Below are 9,643 nucleotides of genomic sequence, written 5' to 3' on the forward strand. Positions count from 1 at the left end.
GGGCATGTGAAGAGGAGAGACATGGATGCCCCAGTGCGGAGGTGTGAGAGGTTGGCCATGGATGGTTTCAGACGAGGTAGGGGTAGGCCAAAGAAGTATTGGGGAGAGGTAATTAGACACGACATGGCGCAGTTACAGCTTACCGAGGACATGACCTTAGATAGGAGGGTTTGGAGGACCCATATTAGGGTAGAAGGCTAGTAGATAGTCTCATTACCCTGCCTTATTAATAGTCGCATTATCGTAGTATAATTTCTTGTGCTCTAATTTATGCTATTATGCTATTATCTGTTATTTCCTGTGCTTTGATTATTCTATGTTATCTGTGTCACTTGCGTTACTTCATTTCCATATCGCTTTGAATCTCTTAGCCGTATCTGACCTCTTTTTATGTTTTTATTGAGTCGAGGGTCTCTCGGAAACAGCCGTCCTACCTTGGTAGGAGTAAGGTCTACGTACATTCTACCCTCCCCAGACCCCACGTTGTGGGATTTCACTGGGTTGTTGTTGTTGTTGTTGTTATTAGGATAAGAACAGGACATAACATTTAGGACCGAGTTAAGTTGAACTCTACTAAAGGGAAACCATGAGTGTGTTTTTGTCCAAAAAATGAAATGACCATTCGAACCTTATATGAATTTCCTAAATAAAAAACGCAACTCTTTTCAAACAAAAGGATTCTTTGCCAAAATAATCTAAATGATATGCCTTGACTTTGTATACAAGACTTTGAACTCTTTAAAGAAAGTTAAAAAAATCACAATTTGAAACTCGAAGGTCAACTGTATTCTACGGATTCTTAATATCAGGGTGCCTAAAACCTTTGCCGAGGAATCACTAGAACCCTTACCTCGAACACTGGTTTAAAAAGAATTTATCTTTTATTTGAATAAACCCTTGAAAATTGGTTTTACTAATTTCCCTTATAAATTAGGTGGTGACTCTAAAAATAAATAAATAAAAAAAGAGTCCACGACCATGAAGTAGCTTTTATGCCTCGCGTAATAGCGTACCGTAATAGATGGTGACTCCGCTGGGTTTTTCAATAGGTTCTAACCATAAGGGTTTCAGTACAATGTGATTTTTTGTAATTATTTACTTAACCATTTACTTTCTTGTATATATAACTATCGTTGCATGCATATCATAAACTCCGCCAAACTGGCCAAAAAAAAATTGCATGGTTTCAAAGGCGACTACGTGGGCTCGTGGTCGATCCTTCACTAGAAATTCAAATTAATTTCTTTGGAACACGTTAAAGACAGAGTTAGTTTACGTTCGTCCAACAGTCAACAACGATTCACCTCAAGTAGTCCGCTCGAGTTCCAAGTCATTTGCAAAGCCCACTCTAGTCTTGTCTAGGATAGAGCGAAGCCAAATTCCAATTGACTAGAGCATATTTACCTAGACGGGGTTGGATATTTGAGAAGTATCTAAGTCAATTAAGAGACAACCTTGTGTCTAGACGGTCTATGACCCAAAGGAACCACATCTAACTACGTGCTAATTGGAAACGTGATTGTGCCGTATGTGTTGAACCATTTCTCCTTTGAGGGGGAAGGGGCAATTAATAGTGCTCTGTTTTGTAGATGCCATCCAAAAGTTCGACATGGTCCTCAAGGCAGCAGAGATGCTAAAAATTTGGTGGGCTTGGTTAGGTAAGGCACCACAAAGGAAAGTCACAGACTGTTTAGGACACCTACCCTCATTGATAACTATGAAGGGTCGAGGGAACTAATTGATGTCCTTGCTGGTTATTGGGATTGTGATAGAATGTTGTTTAGGTTTAGAGAGATAGAGATAACCCCAACTTTGGAGGAAATCTGAGATTGCATAAATAGTAATAGGACTTATATATGGAGGAGGAAGAAACCCCACCACAATCTTTTAATCCCATATAAGCCAACCCCTGATGAAATCCTGAAATTACTATCCCTAGGCAATGCCAATTGGATCTTCGGTCTAACCGTAACCTTTAGGGATATATATAACTACTTTGGAACAAAAAGAGGATTCTTGGAATACTCCATCAAATTCTGAACCTTTGCTGAATGGGAAGCCACCCGACCCTTAGCCTTTACTATATGCTTATTGGACTTATAGTCTTTCCCAAAGATAGACACCTTGTCATAGACACCCGTGTCATTTCTCTCACCCATGATATCTTCCATGGCATAACCACAAATGGAGAAACCAAATATTTTTACATAGTCCACATCATCCTTGCCGATATGTACCGAGCCCTAGGCCAATGTCGAAATCATCTTAGGTACTTGCAAGGATGCAACTTGTTGTTACAATGGTGGATCATCAAACATATGAACAAATTTGAGGGTCCCCAATACATAAGTAACCACGCACAATAGAAAAGACGACCTCAAAGCACATTGTCAAAATTTTAGGAACCAAACCAAAGCGGGTTGGGCCTTTATCTCTTTAAGACATAGGGAAGACAACATATAGTGGATGTTTCGTGACTTCATATCCGAGCGAGTCGTGGTTAGAGGTGGAAAATTCCCATTCCTACCACTCATGGGAATCCCAAGGATTTGACCTTATGCACCTGGTATGGTTTTGAGACAATTTAGTAGAACATAAGTGATACTCCAAGTGGTGAAGATGGGAGAATATGTAATCGACTATGAGGAGGATAGGACCGAGATGTTGGGGATATCATCCAAGAGCGGAGTAGTCGAGTGGCTTAGGGTCCCAAGACTTTGGCTCAAGATAGTTTTCATCCTGGGTGTGACGAAGACTACAAAGATTAGTGAAGGGCACATTTGCAAGGCACCCTTACTCCTGGACCCAACCTTTACCACTGTGTTTGAGACAAGACTTCAAAAGCTAAGATCAAGATGTGGCTCACTCAAGGGCGAGCTGATGATGGGGATGTCAAACACTTAGAGAAGATTGAACGTGATCAAGCCATCATATCTAGTTTGACTCATGAGTTTGAGTTCACACATCAATGTTTGAAGGATCTCGATGATCGCATGAAGAAAGCGATGGATGAGAGTACACCATTGACATTCACAGAGAATGGGTTCTTGGAATATTCGTTGCTGACATCGACCCATCTTTGGATTCAGACTGATCTTCGAACGACCAATATGGCTTGGACTAATAGTGCATCATCATCTGCCACTGAAGGCCATTTCTGCTGATTAATTTACTTGTCTACTTATAGCTCCCTGTCAGCTTTATCATATTTTGTAACCCCTTTTGGGACATATTATTATTATTATTATTATTATTATTATTATTATTAATGAAACTATGATTTACGAAGCCAATGGTTTTATTTGACAAATGGCACAATCATATTTCAAAACGATTAGAAAGGCTTTGGTTAAAAAAAGTCTTAAGAACACGCGTAGCATAATTTGCTGCAATTATACCATTATGTTATTATGTGATTACATGCTCATGGGCTTTCATGTGTTCTGTCTAAATGATTGATTGATTCTACGTTCCGATCACTACCTCAAAGAAATACACAAAAGAATACCAAAATTACCAAAGAGGCTCACCTCCTAAATATATACCAAAATGTCTAACCATTTGCACCTCTTTAAAGATTGACTTGCTACCATAGATGCTCAAGATAGCCAAAGTGCCACTACTACTGTTGTCAACTTGGTTAGCGAAGAAGAAAGCAAAGATTCTCTTCGTGAGGAGATCTATTGGATGGAAGGAAAGATCAATTTGGTTAAGGCAAAGCTCAAAGAAGCCGACAAAATCTTGGACCTGGCTAGAAGTCTGCAAAAAGGAACCACTGAAATGGAACACTCTCATGAGAACCTCTCAGAAGAGGTTAAGAGAATGGTAATAAGCTACATATTGATTTTGGTCAAGTCAAAGACACCCAACCAAGAAACTGAGGCTCCAGAGAAGGAGTCCGAACCCTATGAGGAGGAATAAAGTCGGTCGTCCAAAAGGGCCACAACTGCTACCTCTATTACTGAAGCAAAAAATTACGAGGTGCCTCAAGGGTCGACTCGCGCACCATGACCAACCAGGTGGGCAATAGGACACATGTTCCAGTTATGAGAGACTACCACCATGCACTCCAATCTATACGCAGACGAGGTGCCCATTCCATAAGAGTCAACCCGGCCACACCGTCGATGAATGTCTGGCCCTCAAAAGAAGGATTGTAAGAGTAATTGACGACAAGACAATTTGAAACATGTGGGGACCACACTTTTTGTTGGTCTATGACACAATTTTCCCTGGTGAAGGGATCACGCTAGACACGGGATTCTAGCACTATGACTTCACCATTTTTAAAGATTCATATGCAAGCATTTTCCAAAAGCTAGCAAGAACAGGAAAGATCCGCTCGATTAAGGCTGCATGGAAACCATTGCCCAATAGACCAAACAAAAGAGGTATCTGTTTGTTTCATTCTGGAGCACTTGGGCATGACATTGAAGACTGTGACGCCTTCAAGTTTGAATTGGAACACCTGGTCCACGCTAGGGAAATTCGGGTAGTGGTCCCTCCCCGTTACTAGGAAGTAAGGCCTTTGGCTGAACGTGTTGTTGTAAGGAAGACAACCCGCAATGACTTCAAGGAGAAGTCATATTTTGGGTAGATTTAGGCGTCCATTTTTCAATCAAATGTCATCCTTTTCTGTTTATATGTAAAAGAAACTATGTCCGACCTAATGTCCCAAGGGGGATATGTAGGAATCCCTTATCGAGACTGGTCTTGGAAGTATGTTGGGTAGAGTAAATTTAGGAGATATTTTCATGTAAACCGAACTACGGAAGGCCTAATTTTCCACGGAGGGATACATAAGCAGTCTACATGAGACTTGGTCCCTAGATTATATAAAATATATATTCCCCACTCGAGAAAGAACAAGAATCAAAAAGATCACTCGAGGAACAATCCCAACAACATTATGAAAGCAAGTCAACCATAAACTCCAAAACAAAAGTCCACGAAAACTCAAAAATGCCCAAATACCAAAAAACAAAACCTCGGAATGAAGGATCAATAAAATATTTTTGATTGAATGCATGAATTTCTATGCTTTGTGTGTTTACTTGCAAATTATGCGCGATATCTTGTATTGTTTATTATTGCCTAATGTATTAATGTCATTTGCCTTTTAGTTTTTCTTTTCTTAAAGAGGAGGTTGATCCGTGTCGTGTCACGCTGACATACTGCACTAGATCCAAAGCCTCGACAATATCCCTTTTCAAACAAGATAAAGGAAAAAACAAGATATCTGGTACTACAGAAAATGAGCGCTACAAGAATGAACTCATCGTGAGGGAGACCCGAAAGAGACATTGCATCATGAGGATGTAATCGCCATGCTGTTTGAGAGAGTGCTTGACATTTAAGAGAAGCTGGCGAAATTTGAAATGGCCAATCCTGCCAAAGAAATATCTGCTGAGGCAAGAAGGCCTCCTACGCCCTTTTCATCTCTGAGTTCACCATTTCCGGACCACTTTCTCAATTATTTCACTTAAACCGTGCCATCCACCCAAAACCCCCTTGCTGCTGAACTTCCCCATATTACATCCTACCACACTTTACCACCCACCAACACAACCGATGTCCCCAAAACTACTCATTCAGTACCTTCATACTAAGCACCACAAACTGCTCACATCAACCCCATCATCCATCCAAGCATTATTACGCTACCTACTCCACGAACCTCCAATACGCTCAGAATTTTCCCTGCACATCCCACTTTGTCCTATCACACCCCTGTCACTCCAAATCACTACTAAAAAAATAGGTTTTACCGACCTCAAAAAATGGCTATTTCCGACCTCATAAGGTCGGTTTTCGCCAAAAACCGACCTCAAAACTGACCTCAAAATCAGGTCGGAAAATAGTGGGTTGGAATTATTACCGACCTCATGAGGTCGCAAAAAACCGACCTCATGAGGTCGGTAAAGGTTTTTTAGCCGGGTATTAATTAAATAAAATACCGACCTCATTAGGTCGGTAAATTATATTAATAATATAATGATATGAGTTTACCGACCTCCTGAGGTCGGTAATTTATATGAATATATGATATATTTTGCATAAAACCGACCTCATGAGGTCGGTAATTTGCAATTTCTGGAAATATTATGCATAAAACCGACCTCATGAGGTCGGTAATTTGAAATTTCTAGATAATTTTGCAGAAAATCGACCTCATGAGGTCGGTAATTTCCAATTTCTAGAAATATTTTGCAGAAAACCGACCTCATGAGGTCAGTAATTTGCCATATGTTGGATAATTTTGCAGAAAACCGACCTCATGAGGTCGGTAATTTGCAATTTCTGGGAAACTTTTCCAGAAAACCGACCTCATGAGGTCGGTAATTAGCAGTTTATGGGTAAATTTTTCCCATAACTGACCTCATGAGGTCGGTATTCTGCAAAAAAAAATTGTAGCACCTAGCTGTTATTCCAGCTGCCTCTCTGTCAAGATGAAAATAATTTTACTTTCAACTAAAACGAGCCCAAATAGCTGCCAATAATACACCAAACTACTATAGATACATAAAAGCATAAGCTACTATTACAACACATATATTACAACCACCAAAACATCAAATTCAATTCGAAACTACTTCAAAGTTGAATAAAAACGTCAATCAAACATTCACAAGAGACATTAATTAAGCTACTTCAACCTTCGCAAACATCAAAACAACATTAAACTACTTCAACATTTGTAAACATCCACAAAACATTAAACTAGTCTATACTAAGTTAGTCTACACTAAGTTAGTCTACAACATTAATAGACTACTTCACCCCTCGCAAATCCACAAATCCACCACAACAGTAACATTCAAACGTGCCTTTGTGTGTTTGACACGTGAGTCTCATCATCATCCGCACCACTAGATTGAGTATGGGGGTTATGAGCATCATCGGGACACGAGGGAATCCCCCTCAAAGAAAGTAATGCTTCTAATTGGGCCCTTATACCGTCAAACTGCACGTCCCTCTGCCTCTCCCTTTCCTCTGAGGCCTGTAGCTGGCTAGATAGCTCAGCAATCTTTTGCTCCATGGCCATAGCACTCACTCTATCGAACGACTCGGTATTGGAAGAATGTAGGCCTTCCAGGGGCGACCGGTATTGACGAAATGCACAATGTGGCATTCCGTAGGCTGTGCCAAACCTAGTGGGACCACCAACACTCTCAAGCCACCTTTCCTCCATTTGTTCTTTTGTCAGCTGTGTGTTGGGTGGCTAAGTACGAAGAAACTCTGCCTTTGAATGTTGAACTTGATTCTGAAATGAAAAGGTAACATTAGCAACCAACTTAAATCTCGAATTCAATAGAAAAAACTATCAAATATTTAGTAAACAGCCAAAATAGAACATGGTTCAAATCAATACTACTATGAAAATAGATTTTGCAAAGAGGTTGCTGTCCATCTGCATATTAGAGGTAGAACAAGGAGGAAACACAGAGAAAATGATATAGTTTGACAATCGGATGCAACCTAGCAAGCTGATAGAATTTATCTATGTATTGTCTTAGCTAGGTGTAGTCATTGGACTTTTTTTTTTGTAACTGGTTGACAAATATGTATAAAGTAGTGGCTGCCTAGTGTCTATTCCTAGAACTAGACTCCTTAGAACTGTAGAGTGTAGAACAGGTGCTGGTTTTGATGTGAGAAACAAGTGGTCTGCCTTGTTTGGTTTTGTATCTATTACTTGGTATTAATAAAATCATTTATATACCAAAAACAAAAAAAAATAATCTCTTCAGGACTTAAAATGGAGTGGAAACAAAGGAACTCTATTATAATGACTTCAACCTATCACATTCACCTGAGAGTTGTTTCAACAACTTCTCCCCAAATTGCCATTGAAGTTTCATAATTTTATCCATGAAATAGTTATCACATTTTCATAAGGTATACCATCGACTTGCAATGCGTAATACATGTATCATAATTTTCTTCAGTGGATCTATTATTGAAACATCACTATAACTTGAATCTTATAAAACCAAAAATAAAGATCAAGGATAAAAATGAGATAGGAGCCGGATCCCCATTTCGTAGTCTAACAAACAAAATATGAAAAATAAAAAGAATCTTACGTAGGTCTTCTTAGCCCGTTCCTCACACCAGTGATCTGGATCATTAGCGTTTTCCTTCTTCTTCACGTGAGTGATCTTGAACGCCTCATCTTGAGGCACTAGCGTCCCCCATTTTAGTTCATGCAAAGGAATAAATTGATAAGACAAAAAGAAAATAAAGTAAATTCACAATCCTTCAAGTAGAGTTAATGTAGACTTGCCAGCCTCCTCCTTATGGCCTCTTGACTCATAGCCCCACTAGTGTGTAGGGAGCCACCCTTCGTCGAATTTCTAGCCTTCTTCCCTATGTCACTCAGTTGTAAGAATCTTTCATTAGTTACCCAGTAATGAAGTAGCTTGTTATAGTTTCTAGGAAGGATCCGCTTAGGCTTCTTATGAGATTGACGAACCCTTCCTAACATGTCACATAGTAAGCGCTGAGATTTCTTCTTGAAGTTTTAAGTTAGCTTCTCCTCATGTTCCGGGCGCCAGACACATTTTTCCTGCAACGAAAAGTAAATGAGTTTATTAATAAGGAATCGATCAATATAAGTGGATTGTTTAAATAAAAATAAGCATATACCTTAAAGGCATAATAGATCTGTCTCTGGCGATTTGGTGACATCTAGCCCCAAGTAGGTGAGTCTTTAAATAGTTTTTGTATCTCATCTGTAAGGAGAGTTGAAGCTTTGTCCGGTAACCAACTATTCAAAATATAAAATTAAACACTTAGTAAAGCTTCTTTATTCGTTTTGCTTTGAAGAAAATATATGTTAATCAGCCCTAGGCATCATGCCTAGTGGACTTTATGAAAAACTAAAAATATGAAGAAAAACAAATTACCCGTATCCCGCAGGCTCGATGATGAGTCGCCCTGATGAGTCATAAGATTCAAGCTGTGGAGCACTTACACCTTCAGGTAAGTCATTCGCAGCAGGAGCATGAAGCACAAAACTACTTTCTCGAAGGTCAGGACCTGTAATCTCGTACTGTTCAGTAGATGATGAAGAGTGATGTGATGTAGTCCGGCTGGGAGTGGTCGTCGGAGTACCACTAGACGAAGCCCGTTGAGACCCGGGAGTATACCGAGTGAAGCCCTCTGGGGTAGCATACCCTGGTGTGGACATCATCGAGGGGCTCTGGGGAGGCACCTCAGTAAAGCCCTGGTGTGGAGCCATATAGGGCCGACCAAAGATGTATAGAGGTGGAAGACTATATGCAATGCCATTCATGAGGGGATCATGAGGCAATGGAGCGCCGCGTGGTGGGAGACATGGCGATGGGCTTCTATCTCTAATCGCAAAGTTTTCTGGTGGTCTCCGGGGAACCGCTGTCTCGTTAGCCTTCTTTGTTTTCTTACCCCTCTTTTCACCTGCCATCTATACAATAATATATGTAAGTATCTCAAATATAAATTAATAGAAAAGGGACAGCTTCAAAATTTGTTTAAATAATTCACCTATTTAAGTAAAATCAACGAACTACATAGTACAAATTATTTGAAAATAGACCAGTTACAAGTTAAATATGTGGGAGCCGAAAAAAGAGTCTCATAGTATCTCCGAACAAAAAAAAAATAG

The 9,643-nt window shown here is 39.8% G+C and overlaps 1 long non-coding RNA gene across 1 annotated transcript; it reads right to left on the reverse strand.

Annotated features, from left to right (window-relative positions):
* Positions 1–8,452: 8,452 nt before the first annotated feature.
* Positions 8,453–8,998, reverse strand: LOC132605694 (uncharacterized). The gene is made up of 3 exons (XR_009569414.1): positions 8,907–8,998; positions 8,647–8,767; positions 8,453–8,566 (listed from the first exon to the last, which is right to left on the reverse strand). It is a non-coding gene; the product is annotated as an uncharacterized LOC132605694 (long non-coding RNA).
* Positions 8,999–9,643: the final 645 nt, after the last annotated feature.

This window comes from Lycium barbarum, chromosome 8, assembly GCF_019175385.1.
Source record: "Lycium barbarum isolate Lr01 chromosome 8, ASM1917538v2, whole genome shotgun sequence".
Lineage (NCBI taxonomy): Eukaryota > Viridiplantae > Streptophyta > Magnoliopsida > Solanales > Solanaceae > Lycium > Lycium barbarum.